Genomic DNA, 13,296 nt, shown 5'->3' with positions numbered 1-13,296 from the left:
CTTGGCTTACAGAGCCATTTTTTCCTTCAACGTAAGATATGTTTTGAGATATACATAAATGTATAGAATACCAGAGAATATTTATTAGGGTTGAAATTAACATTGATTGGTTTGATTTTTGCTGATTAGGTAATTATGAGAACTAAAGGGGTAATTTTCAATGAGGAAATGAAACAATCATCCAAGCTAGACAAGTCCTGAGTTTCTAATTTGAGCAGCAGGAAAAAAAAAAAGCTACTAGTAAAGATCAAAGAGCCATTCCTATGCCCCTTCGTCTCCCTCTAGGCAAGCAGCCACAGGGTCTAGCATGCCATCTCAGCTTTCTGCATATGTTCAGCACCTTCTAAGAGTGTGTGAGGAGAAAGAAAAGGGTTAGCCCATGCACTCAACACAAGGAGCAGTTCTTGGCTTACTTCATGCCCAGAGGAGGAAGAAGGCTTCCCTGACTCTCTCCACCTCACCAGAAGCAGGGCCAGACCTGTCAGGTCACTGACAGCTGAACACAGCTCTCACAGGCGAGCCCTGCCCCACTCCCTCCCAAGTTTCCTCTCCCTGGAGCTGTCTCAGAACACATCTGCAGCCCATCAGGGCCTCTCCCCCCCAAGGTGACCCCATGTGCCAGACCTGTCTGGGACAACTCCAGGGCTCACATCTCAGCACTCCAGGATTTCTTTCTCAACACGTGAACAGGCTGCCAAATGCAAACCTCAGCTTGACACTCTGTGCTCTGCAACTGCAACTCTTTGCTGGGTTTTTATATGGCTTGGGCATCCCTACAAGTGCTCTGTTCCCCTGTTCCCACCTGTGTTATAAGCCTCATAATGGAAACCAGGATGACGGGAGGCTCTGGAAAGTCAGCTACTATCAATCCCTTAAAAATAAAACAAACAAAGGTCTGTTTTCAGCTGCTGTGGCATGAAGGGAGCTTAGTCCCCCTGGCCCCTACAGGATGTGGCTGAGATATATCAGGGAAGAGCAGCTGTAAGCATGGACGTGCCTAAAATTAGCTCAAAGAGAAGGTTTCCTCCGTTTATTTATTTATTTGTTCGTTAAAAGGGCCCTTCTTATTAGATGCAAATTCAGCACATAAGCTTCAAGCCAGTACAAAAGCACTGCTAATGTTGTTCAATTACACCGAGGTGGAAATCACAGCGCTTTGTGTTTGAACTTCTGCTTACTTTCTAGGTGCACTTGGGATGGAGGCTGTAAAGATGTGGTGATTCTTTGAATGCCTGGTGCAGGAATGTCTTTGGAAGAGTCATAATAAATGCAGCAGCTTCAGCTGAAGACTGGTGCATCTTTTATTTAGTGTTATAGGCTATTCAGGAAGGAATAATGGAAAATGGGACTGTGACAAACTTATTTCCTTTCAGATATACACCACTCCCTCCAACATGTTTGGCATTATACATAATAGCATTACCTGCTTTTATCTGATTGCCAGTTCTTTCCTGCCATCCATCTTTCCAGCCCTCTGGAAGCTTTGGGACCCCCTTGCCAACTTCATCCAAACTGGAAGGCAAGGGAGAGGTATTAAAGATACGAGTTTCCTGCACATTTTGTCAGAGTAAAATAGTAGGGTCTTCTGCAGGCAAAGGACAGCAGAGTGAATTCACTCCTTCTTAGACAGCAAAGAATCCACATATGGCACAAATTCGGAGGAAAGCAGGCTTGATTGCTTCTGCTGCTCAGGGGACCAGTTGTTAATTATAGAGCTCTCAAAAAAACCCTTGGTTTCATCTCCTCTGTTTGGCTTATGCTACAGGGATTGAAATGGGAGTACCTATACAGACATTTGAAGTAATGAAAAAACCCACAACAACCCTTTGTGGAAAGACAAAGCAACACTTCTTGTAATGTACCTACTCTGTGCCACGTATCCGTCTCAAAAAAAGTATCCTTGTATTTCTTTGTGTTTATTCCTGGAATAGCCCTAAAAGGACAACAGTATCTGCCTTCAAATCCTTCCTGACATCTCACTTTGTAGTGACCCCCAGTCACTTGAGAGCCAGTTTCCTGAGGCTGCTGCTTTGCGCTGAGTTGTTGCTCTCACAGCTGCCTTCTCCTGCTGTCTTTTATTTCCTATTGTGCTTATCATTTTTCTTTGAGGTGTGGATTTGTCCTCACCATTGCCATAAAGTTCTGGGCAAGCCTGGGGCAGCTGGCTTCTACTGTGGTATGAAGAGACAATTGATGAAGCGGGCAGTTAAGCAGAAACAACAGTTAGTGTGGCTTCATAGCTGGAAATCAGCCCTACACCCAGCCATGCAGCTGTGTAGTATAGCGTGGTGTAGTCTAGCAGAATCATGCAGTAGTCTTTGTCTACTGAGACTAGCGTGATTCGGACCCAAATTTTGGTTAGTACAAGCGTGAGAGGCTATGGACTACGGCTGTGTGCTACCAAAGCATAAATAATGGGTGGGCTGAAGCACTGACTCTGGCTGCTCTTTTCTACCTAGAGCCAATCTCGATACTCAGGGTCCAGGAGCAAAGTTTCCAGGCTGCAGCTTCAATTATTTTCTGAGCTGCCAAGTCAATGGGATGTACATGAAAGTGGGACCCTAAGGACAGTCCTCTGTTGAGAGTGGGAACTATTTATACTCCGCACAAGTCCTTCCCTTGAGACAGCAACCCTGGCCAGGGCTAAAGCCTGCTGGAGCTACCTGTCTGCTGTACCTTTATCCTCTTTGCCAGGAAAGTACATCAGAGAGCAGGAACTCAAGCAGCTCACAGTACCACTGGCTTCAAAAAAAAAAAGCATCCCTCTGCCCCATATTGCTCATCCTTCTGCTCTGATGGCATCAGTGCTGCTTTGAACAGCGCTGCGAATAGTGCTGATTGCGGAGCAGCAGCAGGAAGATGGGAATCATTACCGAGACTCAGCCAAAGCCCTCTAATTAATTAGTTAGAAAAGCATCTCGGTGTTATTAGAGAGGCCTCAGCAGAGGAAGCGACACCTCCGTTCTTGCAGACTCACCTTCCGCCAGAGCTGCTGCTATGATGTTTGACATTGGGCTGGTGTAAACAGAAACTGGAAGTCGGTGCAGCAGGGAAAGGAGCAGCTTGCACACTCTGCCCTTGGCCAGTGCTGTACTGCATGCTGGGAGGGTTCCGTGCAGACATCAGATCCTGGAAATGACTCAGGTAGGGAGCATTGCTACTCGACCATGAAGTCCCTGATTAAAAGCAAGCAGTTTTCCCAGAAATCCAGTTATCCAGGTGTTTGTGATTGTGAACAGCCAAGCATACACAAAAATGTCACCTAAGGCACTAGGAACTGGTGTCTCCTGGGATCCTGAAATATGCAGGATGCTGCCGTCCCTTGTAAACGTGCACAGGATGGCTGCACAGAGAACTGGGCCATGCTCAGAGCTGCATATTCATGGCATGCAAATGTTAAGCTACTTGCAAACTCCCACAGCTGTCATCAGCACACACTATCATGGCCACAAGCCCCAGAGATGGAATAATATCCTATGGGGAACAGGAGGATGCTGCGAAATGTACATGGTGCCGAAAATAAGAGCATCAAAAGGAAGATGGAAACACAAGACTAAAATAGCTAGGACTGCTTTAAGGCTTCTTAGTTTCCTTTGGGGAAGGAGGCCAGGCAATGTGGCTAGTACTTGGGGCAAGGAGGCAGGAGGCCTGGCTCTCCCACTGACCTGCTCTCATACCTTTGGCAACCCTCTTTCTTCCCATGTGCTAATTTTGCCCTTTTCCCACTTGGTACTGTCAGCCTCTAGGAATTCATAAGACTTGAGTCGGGCCTCCAAACATCATTATTTCGGCTTAAAAATCAAGAGTTATAAGGCTATACATATGAATTATGAGCCTTTTTGAATGACCTTGTGGTTTCCGTCTCTTTAAGGGATCATATTTCCAACTGAGTGGGTCAGATTTTTTTATGATGATGATGATTATTTTACATGAAAGCCAAGAGTTCCACATAAACACAGTGCTCTGGCAGCTTGCACTGGCAGCACTGCCCACTCTCCATGTGTCCTACCTACTTCAACGGGGGGTATGGGCTGCCACTGGCCATATCTGCACAGCATCAAGCAAAACTGCCCCACTCTCAACTGGCTTCCACAACATCACCGGGACAACTGAGAACAAGCTGCCATTCCCCCAGGAGCATCCAGTAGGGATCATAGGTGGGATAGCTTAGGCTGCATTAGATCACAGGTGGCTAAGAGGTTGGAAATGACCCAGGAATAAGTTCTTGGGGGAGGGAGGTTTATGGTACATCATATTTTGGCCCTGCTGTTGCAGTCTTGCTGATGTGATTCAAGTGCTCTTCAAGGTAGCAGAGAAAAAAATAAATAAATAAGTGCACACAATTGCTGTTTTTTTTCTGCTGAGTTGCAGGCAAGTTCCCAGTCCTTCTCTGGGCAGAGGTTCGAGTGGGAGACTGTGCTTGGCTGAACTGCCTTGCTCATCCCACGGTACTGAATGGCTTAAATCCCCCATGTTTTACCTCGCACATATGTGGATGTATCACAGGAAGCTCCCTGTCTGAGCGGCTGTCACCAGCTTTGCAGTGACAAGAAGCATGTCTTCAGCTTTCGGCTCTGAAGCTTGTCTCTTTGCAGTGCCTGTCAATGAAGATGTTCTCTGAATAAATGAACAAAGTGAAATCTTTGAATGAACAGCACATTCTTCCTCAGGTCAACTTTGCAGAGAAAGCAAATATTTCAAGAGAATATGGTTACTGCTCATAGCTCTCTGGAGCCAGCCTGCTAACTCTTCTGCGGCGGCTGTAAATCTGATAGCGGTTCAGTTTAAGGACCTTACAGAGGCTATTTTAGACTGATATAATGTACCATAAATGGGATTGAAAACTGCCATCTATAGCAGACAAAGCCTTTCTGGTTCATTCAAATACTCAAGGAACAGACGATCATGTATATGAGCATTTGGGCTCCATCCAAAAGTGAATGATAGCCGAAAGAGTTTACATGTTCCTTGGCTGGGGAACATGTTGATTTCAGAAGGCAGCAAAGGTAACACAAGGATACTGAGGGACTGCCTGGCTTCGTGTTTATTATTTGAATCTTGCCCTCTGACTCACCTCAGGCTCTCTGCGAAAGGGAACAGTCCCAGAAGGACCGAGGAGCGCTCCCATATATGAAGGTTTAGAAGCAGCTCTAAACCTCCTGGTTTAGAGGCAACAAATCATTTGGTCTCCGAGGGATGGCAGCAAATAGAAGCTGCTCCCACAGCCTCCGGTTGAATTTTAGGGGGTGCCACCTGTCAAACTAAAGAGATACATCAACATATGTAATACACCACTCAGCTTGTTGATGCATTTATACAAAACCCCATACTGAACCAGGTGGCTCCAGAAAGGCTTACGCAGTGAGATTCATCAGTTCTCAATGCGGGAAAGAGCCATCAGACCATCCTATAACAGTAAAAGTTAAAAGCAAACAAGTACACCCAAATGCACACAATGGCAAGGCGAGTCTGCCTTCAAAGCATGAGACCATCTCTAATTAACATGGGTCAGGGGAACGTGCCCTGTGGCAGATCCTAACAACACGGGTACAGCGGGGCTCCCTGGGAAGCCGCAGTCTTGGCATCGGCCCCACGTGGGCCATAGAATGAGAGGGATCCTTGGTCTGATCTGTCTGGCAGTTTCTGTGCAGAATGGGGCCAATTTGCTGGGAAGCTTCCCACCCCCAAGGAGGGAAGAGGTGGGCCGTGAGTTTAACAAACATTTTGGTATTTGGAAGCTATTCCCAGCTCTCGTTTAACACACAGACTGCATTTCCCATTGCTAACTGGCAGCAAAGAGCTCATCAACATTTAAATAAGAGGCTTGTTAGTGCCAGCGTGAGGCAGGTTTGCATGCCAAGGCTGGCTAAGGTTTCTTGCCAAGGATTTTCTAAGAGAATTTCTCTAGGAAACTCCTTCAAAAAGAAGAATTCATTTCTGGTTAAAGAGAGCAAGGCCTTAATTTGAAGAGGTGCTGAGCTGGTTAAGTCAAATGGATAGTGTGAGAGCTCAAAGCCTATGAAAATCAGACTCTAGATTTTAAATCAATTCAATGAAGAATGGCATGTGGCGTTTTGCAACTGACCATGATTTCTGCAATTCAAAAACTGAACAAAAAAAAAAAAGGCTGCGCATGACCTCTTCCACCAGTGCCCCTGGTTTGCTCATTGATGCTATATATGCTAAGGTGAGGCTTGAACTATACCTGCTACCTCAGTACAGGATTATTATTTCCTACACATGGTCAAATGCACCTAAGTACAGGGAGGAACCTCATTATTTGGCTGTTTCTAGATCCCAAATGAGTCATACAAATTGTGAACAGTTTTCACTCTGTGACCGTCGTTTAAGCTTCCCCATGGAGCTCAAGACCCCATCCTAGAAAGAGGGGCGCAGGTCCCAGAGTCCTGTACTATATGTCACTATAGCAGAGTTTATTGCCTTTGCTTGTTCTGTCATATAACAGGAATAATGTCCGCGGTGTTGGAATATGAGCATGGTAATTGGCTTTTGCAGTAATTAAATGCCTCGGTGCCAGCGTTTAATCAGCCGCCAAAGCCGTCTATTGCCTCATATACTGCTGCACCAGGAGCATTACCCCTTAATTAGTTGCTGAAATAGTGATGATTTAGCAGCGTCTTTATATTTATACTTTAAGACAGCAGATCCAGTCCAACATCAACAATATTGCAAGATAAAAAAGCAGCCCATTCTGCTATGCAGGGATATTTGGCCTTACATATTTTTCCTTACCTTGTGGAAAATAGAGTCATGTGCATCTCCCGATGACACTGTGCTGGAGGTGCAGACAGCACACTGCAAGCAGTTGCTATGGCTCTGCTCCGCTCCAGCACTGACCTTGTGTATGTTAACTAGCTTCAGTATCGATAAAACATTGCCTTTGTCCCAGAACTGTCAGCACCAGAGGTGTAGGCTTCCCCTGCTTTGACTCACCATTACCAGCAACATCTGGATTTGGTCCAGCAGACCAGGAGCAGAGAGCCCCTATGGTTTCCTCCCTATGCTCCTTGGGAAGGGAGCCTCTCTGTGTCACTGGGGGAACAGCACTTTGTCTTGCACAGTCCTGGCAGGTTGTGATGGGTCACAGTGACAGTAACTCTGCCTGATCCCAACTCCTCTTCCCCCCTTTCCCTGCCCGTTTTTGCAGTGGAGGTGGTGCTGTGCTGTAACAGCAACTGGCTCTTTTCTGAGGAACTGATGGTGGTGAAAGAGCCTGCTCATTGCATCCACCTGTCCACTTCAATTGCAGCTGTCTGAAAGCAAGAATATGTTGGTCTTTTGCCAGCAAGAAAGGCATCTCCAGTTTACCCCACTATGAGGAGATGTCTAAGAGACATCGGAGGAATGGCCCATTTGTCACAGAGGGAGCCCTACACTCGCACTGGACTCTTCCAGACTATTAGAGATAACAGACATGAACTCCAGCCAGAATGGCAATACCGCTTGCTAAGACACTCACGATAGACATATTCCCTTGGCTTTCCAAGTTTCATCCTGCTTTTGAAACCCCGAGACGTTTACAGAGCCCCTGCAGCCTCTTCAGAATTCACTGCGAAGGAGAAGTCATCCTTGCTCAGTAATGAAACTCCATTTGTGACACGGAGGAAGTCATAGAGCACGTCAGCCTAGATATCCTTGAGATAAACATACAAGGCCCATCTTTGTTTAAATCCAGGTGGTTAAATCTGCAATAGTTGGAAACAGGCATTGTGTTGAGAAAAAGCAGCTGTAGGATTGCTTCATCATTTGACCAGAATATCACGAACAAGAGCAATATGTGGGGCTGCCAAATAGTCCGCACCACCTTCATCCTGCCCTGGACCCCTCGTACAGCCGGCCTTGGCACCTGGGCTTTAGATATGCTTCACTCCCAAGGCTTTCTTTGTCTTCAAAGGATTCTCTTTGCCTTTGATTGCAAGAAAAGCAGTGCCAAACGATCAAATTAATAGCTCTCCACCCTTGGCCTTCGCGTCTGGCCCTTGGCCTACTAGTGCATTTTGATTTGTGTGTGGACAACGCATCCCTGGAACTTTTCCATCCTAACAAGTTTAGGAAAAAATACCTTGTGCTATAAAGGAAGTAATAATATTGAGTTTGAAAAAGCTATACAGTAGTTTGAACTGACTTGAAAGCCTACAACATCACGCTCCCTTTACTGCCAAGACAAAGCCTTTTGGATTCCTGTGTCCTGTAGGAACAGCCTGCAGGCTTCGTCCCTTCCTGAAGGAGAACACAGGCCCTTCCTAAGGTCCCCTGGGAAGGGGGAGGAGGAGGAGCTGGGGGTGATGCTGCTGCTGCTTCCAGAGCTAACAAAGCATCCCCTGACAAAATATAACCTACTAAACAAGGCCTTCACGTGCACTGGAGGTAGGAAAGGAAGCACGGGATTTAATTTGCAACCAAGAATATTTAGCCTGGATGTGAAGAAAAGCTGTCCAGCGGTGAAGATAATGCAGCTATGGAACAGGCTGCTAAAGGAGGTTGTGGGATCTTCAGCTGCGGATGTCTTGAAGGAGACGCTAATTAAATTTTGTCAGGAGTGACAAAGGGGAATGGATTTAGCTGCATTGTATGTCTTGGGATCTTTCTACAACTCCGTGAAAAACTGCCTTAAGAAAACGACTTTTTCTGATATGAATGGAGGACTCACCTCAGTTGACCCTTAAAGACAGAACAACACAGTCCCTTTCACAGAGAGACTGATCAAACCCCAGACTCTCACTCACAGAAAGAATGGTAGAACTCCTCCACAAGCTACAGAAGGCTGCAGGGCCACCTCAGACATCAAATTCTTGGCTGCTGGAGTTCATCGAGACAAATCCCACCTGAAGATAGCCCTGTACAGGAAAAGAATTTCTGAGAGCAAAAGGGCTTTATAAAAAGGTGCAGGAATAGAGAGTGGAGAGACACAGCAGCTAAAAGCAGGTTGCAGATATTTAGTGGGTAAGAATCAGCTTACCTGGAGACACGCTGGATTCCCCATTGCCTGAAATGTTTTGGTCATGGAAAGCGCTTGGTGAGGGTTTGGTGCTGTGCCAGATGCTTTCATTGGCGATGCGAAGGTCAAGCTCTGTGATGAGCAGCAGAGTTTTTGAAGCAGATTGGGCAGGACCAGAAACAATTCAAGTTATTTATTGCAGCGATGGCCTAGAAACAACATCCTTTACAGAGATACACATTGCAAGCCATGCTTTTTTGCACCCAACAGTGAACGAGGCTCTCAGATGAAGTATGTTAAGGAGCTACACAGTGAGTTTTTGAATGCAAAAGAGAGAGAGATGGAAGATATGAAGCATAATTGCAGGTGGAGTTTGAGAGAAAGTAAATACCATTCGACTTGAAAAAATAATTTCACACGCTAGCAAACAAAAATGAAATTTATAAGGATTTTATTGGATTGGTAAAACGTAATAAAAAAGCATTTGTGATACTTCTTCTGCAAAGAAAAAAAGGCATCTGGCGATTTTGCATATTTATTTTCCCTTACAAAACATTAGAAAAGCATAACTGATAAAATAAGGATAACAACTGAAAGAGCAGAGCAAAGAGGAAAATACATCTCAATATAATTGGATAATGCATAATAAAAATACAGAAAACACATGCTTAAAACAGCTTTCATTCTCTTACAGTAAAAAGTCATTTTATGTGTTGAATAAAAAATATACGCTGGTTGCTCTGAAAATTGCAGTTTAGAAGAGGTAACTAGCTGAGAACAAAATATATATATCTATATATATTTATAAATATAGAAAATGTGTATATGCTGTATCTGTCCTCAGAACAAACTGGAATACATGGTTTTCAATTCATGCACACAAGTTACCAGAGGAAAAACTTCATATATTACCTAGCAGACCGATCCTGTAAGGTGCTGATTGCATTTCCTGAGTGCCCTCAAAGCCCTGCTGAAGTAGTCAGTGAAGGAGACGAGTGGCCTGAAGGGTTCAGTGAGAAGGGAGGGTGCTCAGCATCTTATAGGACATGCACTCAGCAACCTGCAGGATTTGTGAAAACTCCCACGACAGAAGGATTGGGCCCCTCACGGGCTGGGGGGGATGCTTGTGCTCAGCAAGGGGGAAAAAACTCTGTTTCCCCCGTGCTCTGACAGATAGGAGACCAGTCCTAAAAGCTCAAGTAACGTTACTTCATTAGGGTCTGAGGGCATGGAGTTTGCAGCAAGAAGGCATCCCTCACGTCTAGGGAATGTCCCTCTCTTGCCCAGATACCCAGGCTAGTGATTCACATTTCAAAGGAAGATGCTTCCCATACCTCTGAGAGCCTCTGCCAATGCAGAACAAGAAGTGTGACCAGCCACGCTCCCCTCCCAGCTGCAACAACAGATATGACACAAAACCTGCTCTGCCTCCAGGGCTAGACCAACTGCTACCATAGAGCTGAAATATCACCTTGCACCTGGCCTAATCATCTCCTATGAATTAATACACAGCCAATAAACAACATCACCGGTGAACCCCAGGGCAGACAGGTCTGCAGTTAGCAGGGACAGCCAAAGCACAGAAGCAACACAGGGCAAAGACGTTCCTAGGGCATGCCTTCCTTGCAGTCTGGGAGAGCTAAACAGATCTGCATGGGCCATTTAGCCAAGAGAATCAGGACTCCTGGTCTCAGTTGACTGACTGGAAGATAGGCACCTGGAAGCTGCTCTCCAGACTTTCTGACAGTCCAAAATACAAGCTGTGGCTGAGGAAATCACAGGACCTTTAAGGAAGCTGAATTCCCATGGAGGCACATCATGTCTAGCAAGATCAAGAGAAAGTCCAAGCATAACTTTGCTCTGCCTGTATCTCTACCAAGACTTAGTTCAAATTCTCCAGAGGGAGAGCAGATAAGACAATCTGGTAAGATTGAGACTTTTAAGGAGATACACCCATGTACCTCCGTACTGAGCAGCTATCTACCAGACAAGGTGGTGTGTTAACCAAGAGAATAAGCTTTACTTATCCCAATGGAGAACAGATGCTCAAAATTAACCACTTCTGTTCTGTATCGTTCCCATAATTTCCATCTCTGCTTGGTAACAGGGTTATTTCTCTGCAGGTAATTAGAAAGGCACATAGTGAAGAAAGAGGAATATACTTTTTGTAAAGGAAACTGTTAACAGCCTTCTCCTCATCTTTCTGGTTGTGCTACTTAGGTGCTTGTCAAGTGCTTTGCTACTTGGTCATTGGGCACATTAGAAATACTACATTTTAGATGGGTCGGGCAAAGAACTAACTCAGGCTCAGAGGACAAGGCAGAAAATGTTCCTCTGCCAGTAGGAATGGGTTTCCTATCCATACAGAGCTGTCACTGAGATATTGGCAGAGGTAAAGAAGTGCCTCAGTTCTGTGTTCTCATTGGGTACCATCTCAACAAAGCTGAAACACAAACCACAACCTTTAGCTATGCTCTTATCTCATATAATCCTGAATGAAACATCAGCACAAAGACAGCCTACTCAGAGCAGGACTTCATCTCCTTCCCTGCAGATCTTCATCACTGCACAGAAACCAATGGCTAGTGGCAGACAGAAACACCTGTTTCTGGTGAAATACTTGCACTGCAGAGACAGAATCAAGCCCTCAGCTGGATGCACACCACTGGGTATGGAGAGGAAAAGGTGGGCCTGGATTCAAGTTCACTGGGAGGATTTCCTCACCCTAAGGCTGCAGTAAAAAAAAACACATGCTACAGCAGCACGGCAAGCAGAGCAAACATTTGCAGAGGACATGCTGGGCTCTAGCTGAGGTGACTCTTAGGGTGGCTTTTCCTTATTGTTGATAAAGCAGCTGCCACCAAGGAAGAATAGAAAAGCAATAAGAAACAGTGACTGTCTGTCTCTCTTTTATTTTGAAAACGAAGCACTTTCCTAAATGCAGGTCTTCTTCCCACCTTGAATTCATACTTGGAAAACTTCCCAGTATCAGAACTGGAAAATACCATGATTGTATTTGCTAGTCCTAAAGCCTGTATGTGCCTTACAAGAGTCTCTTACTTTGTTTGAATACAGTGCCTAAAACAAAACAGCTCTGGATCATAGCAAGACATCATGGAAGAACACATGGTTCTGGCCATCAGAAATGCTGAAAAAGCAAAGCTTCTGTACAACAAAATTAGCACAAAATGCAGAAATGTAGCCACTGGAAAAAAAAACCAAACTAACTAAATTTGAGCAACTATGCCCTTAAGTTTTTACCATGTTCATTGTTTCCACCTCTCTTCTATCAGATGAAATAGGGCTGGCCAGTTATTTTCCTATCCAAGCTGGCTTTGCTCGCTGGGCTCTCACAGTTCTGGCACAGACCCATGGAGACAGGACTTCCCGCACCTCAGGGGAATGCCCAAGTGGGGATACTTTTCAAATATCAAACTATTCCTGTCCACCATACGCTCTGCTTCCAAAAATACAACAAGCATCTGAGCCTTTAAACAAGTGGACTGAGCCTTTCAAGTTTCCTAACAATGTTTTAAACCCAGGGTGAGGAGGGATGGGAATACATTTTCCTGCTTAGAGGAGACAACGAGGAAGCCAACATTCCTGGATGTGGCATGCTGTGTAATCACAAAGCTGAGGTCTGTTGCTGAGCCCGTTCTGCCAGCCAGCCCCTATGAGACAGAAATGGCAAGAAGGGTATTTCTGCACTGACGAACTTGGAATGAGACTAGGGGCAATAGATGGGAAGGAAAGACAGGTACACAGCATGGAAATGACTTGCCTGGAGCAAGCACACAAGTAGGTTATATTTGCCATTTTCCTACCTATCTCCTCATTCCTTCAGCCTTGTTCCCAAAAACTAGTTTGGGAACTGACTGAGGGAAGGGGAGGGGGAGCAGCAATTTGAACAAGGCAGATGCTCCAGTTTAAACCACATCTTCCTAAAAGGAACTGAGGGTGGGGGCAGGGAAGATGGCTATTATTAATGTCCTTCCGTATATAGCAAAGCAGACATCCTGCATAATGGCAACACAATACATCAATAATAGCCCAAGAATAGCTTCCTACCGTTTTTTTCCCCTGACAGTTAGAAACATAAAGAGAAAAATCAAGCTGCTGAGATAAATAGCTGAGTCTCCACCCCCACCTCAAATTGCCTTGGCATATTTTAAGAGATAAATGGTTCTATGAGAAATTTAAATAGCTTTCTCTTTTCTTTTTTGGCAGCTGCAAGAATTGGGTCAGGTGTAGAAATTATTAATTTTGAAGCCTGAGAAACCCATGTTTGAAAGTAAGGGTTTTTTTTTTTTTTTTTTTTTTTTTTTTTTTTTTTTTTT

This window comes from Lagopus leucura, unplaced genomic scaffold (genome assembly GCF_019238085.1).
Source record: "Lagopus leucura isolate 7727_CA_CO unplaced genomic scaffold, USGS_WTPT01 Super-Scaffold_100021, whole genome shotgun sequence".
NCBI classification, from domain to species: Eukaryota; Metazoa; Chordata; class Aves; order Galliformes; family Phasianidae; genus Lagopus; species Lagopus leucura.
This window is presented reverse-complemented; position numbering follows the sequence as displayed.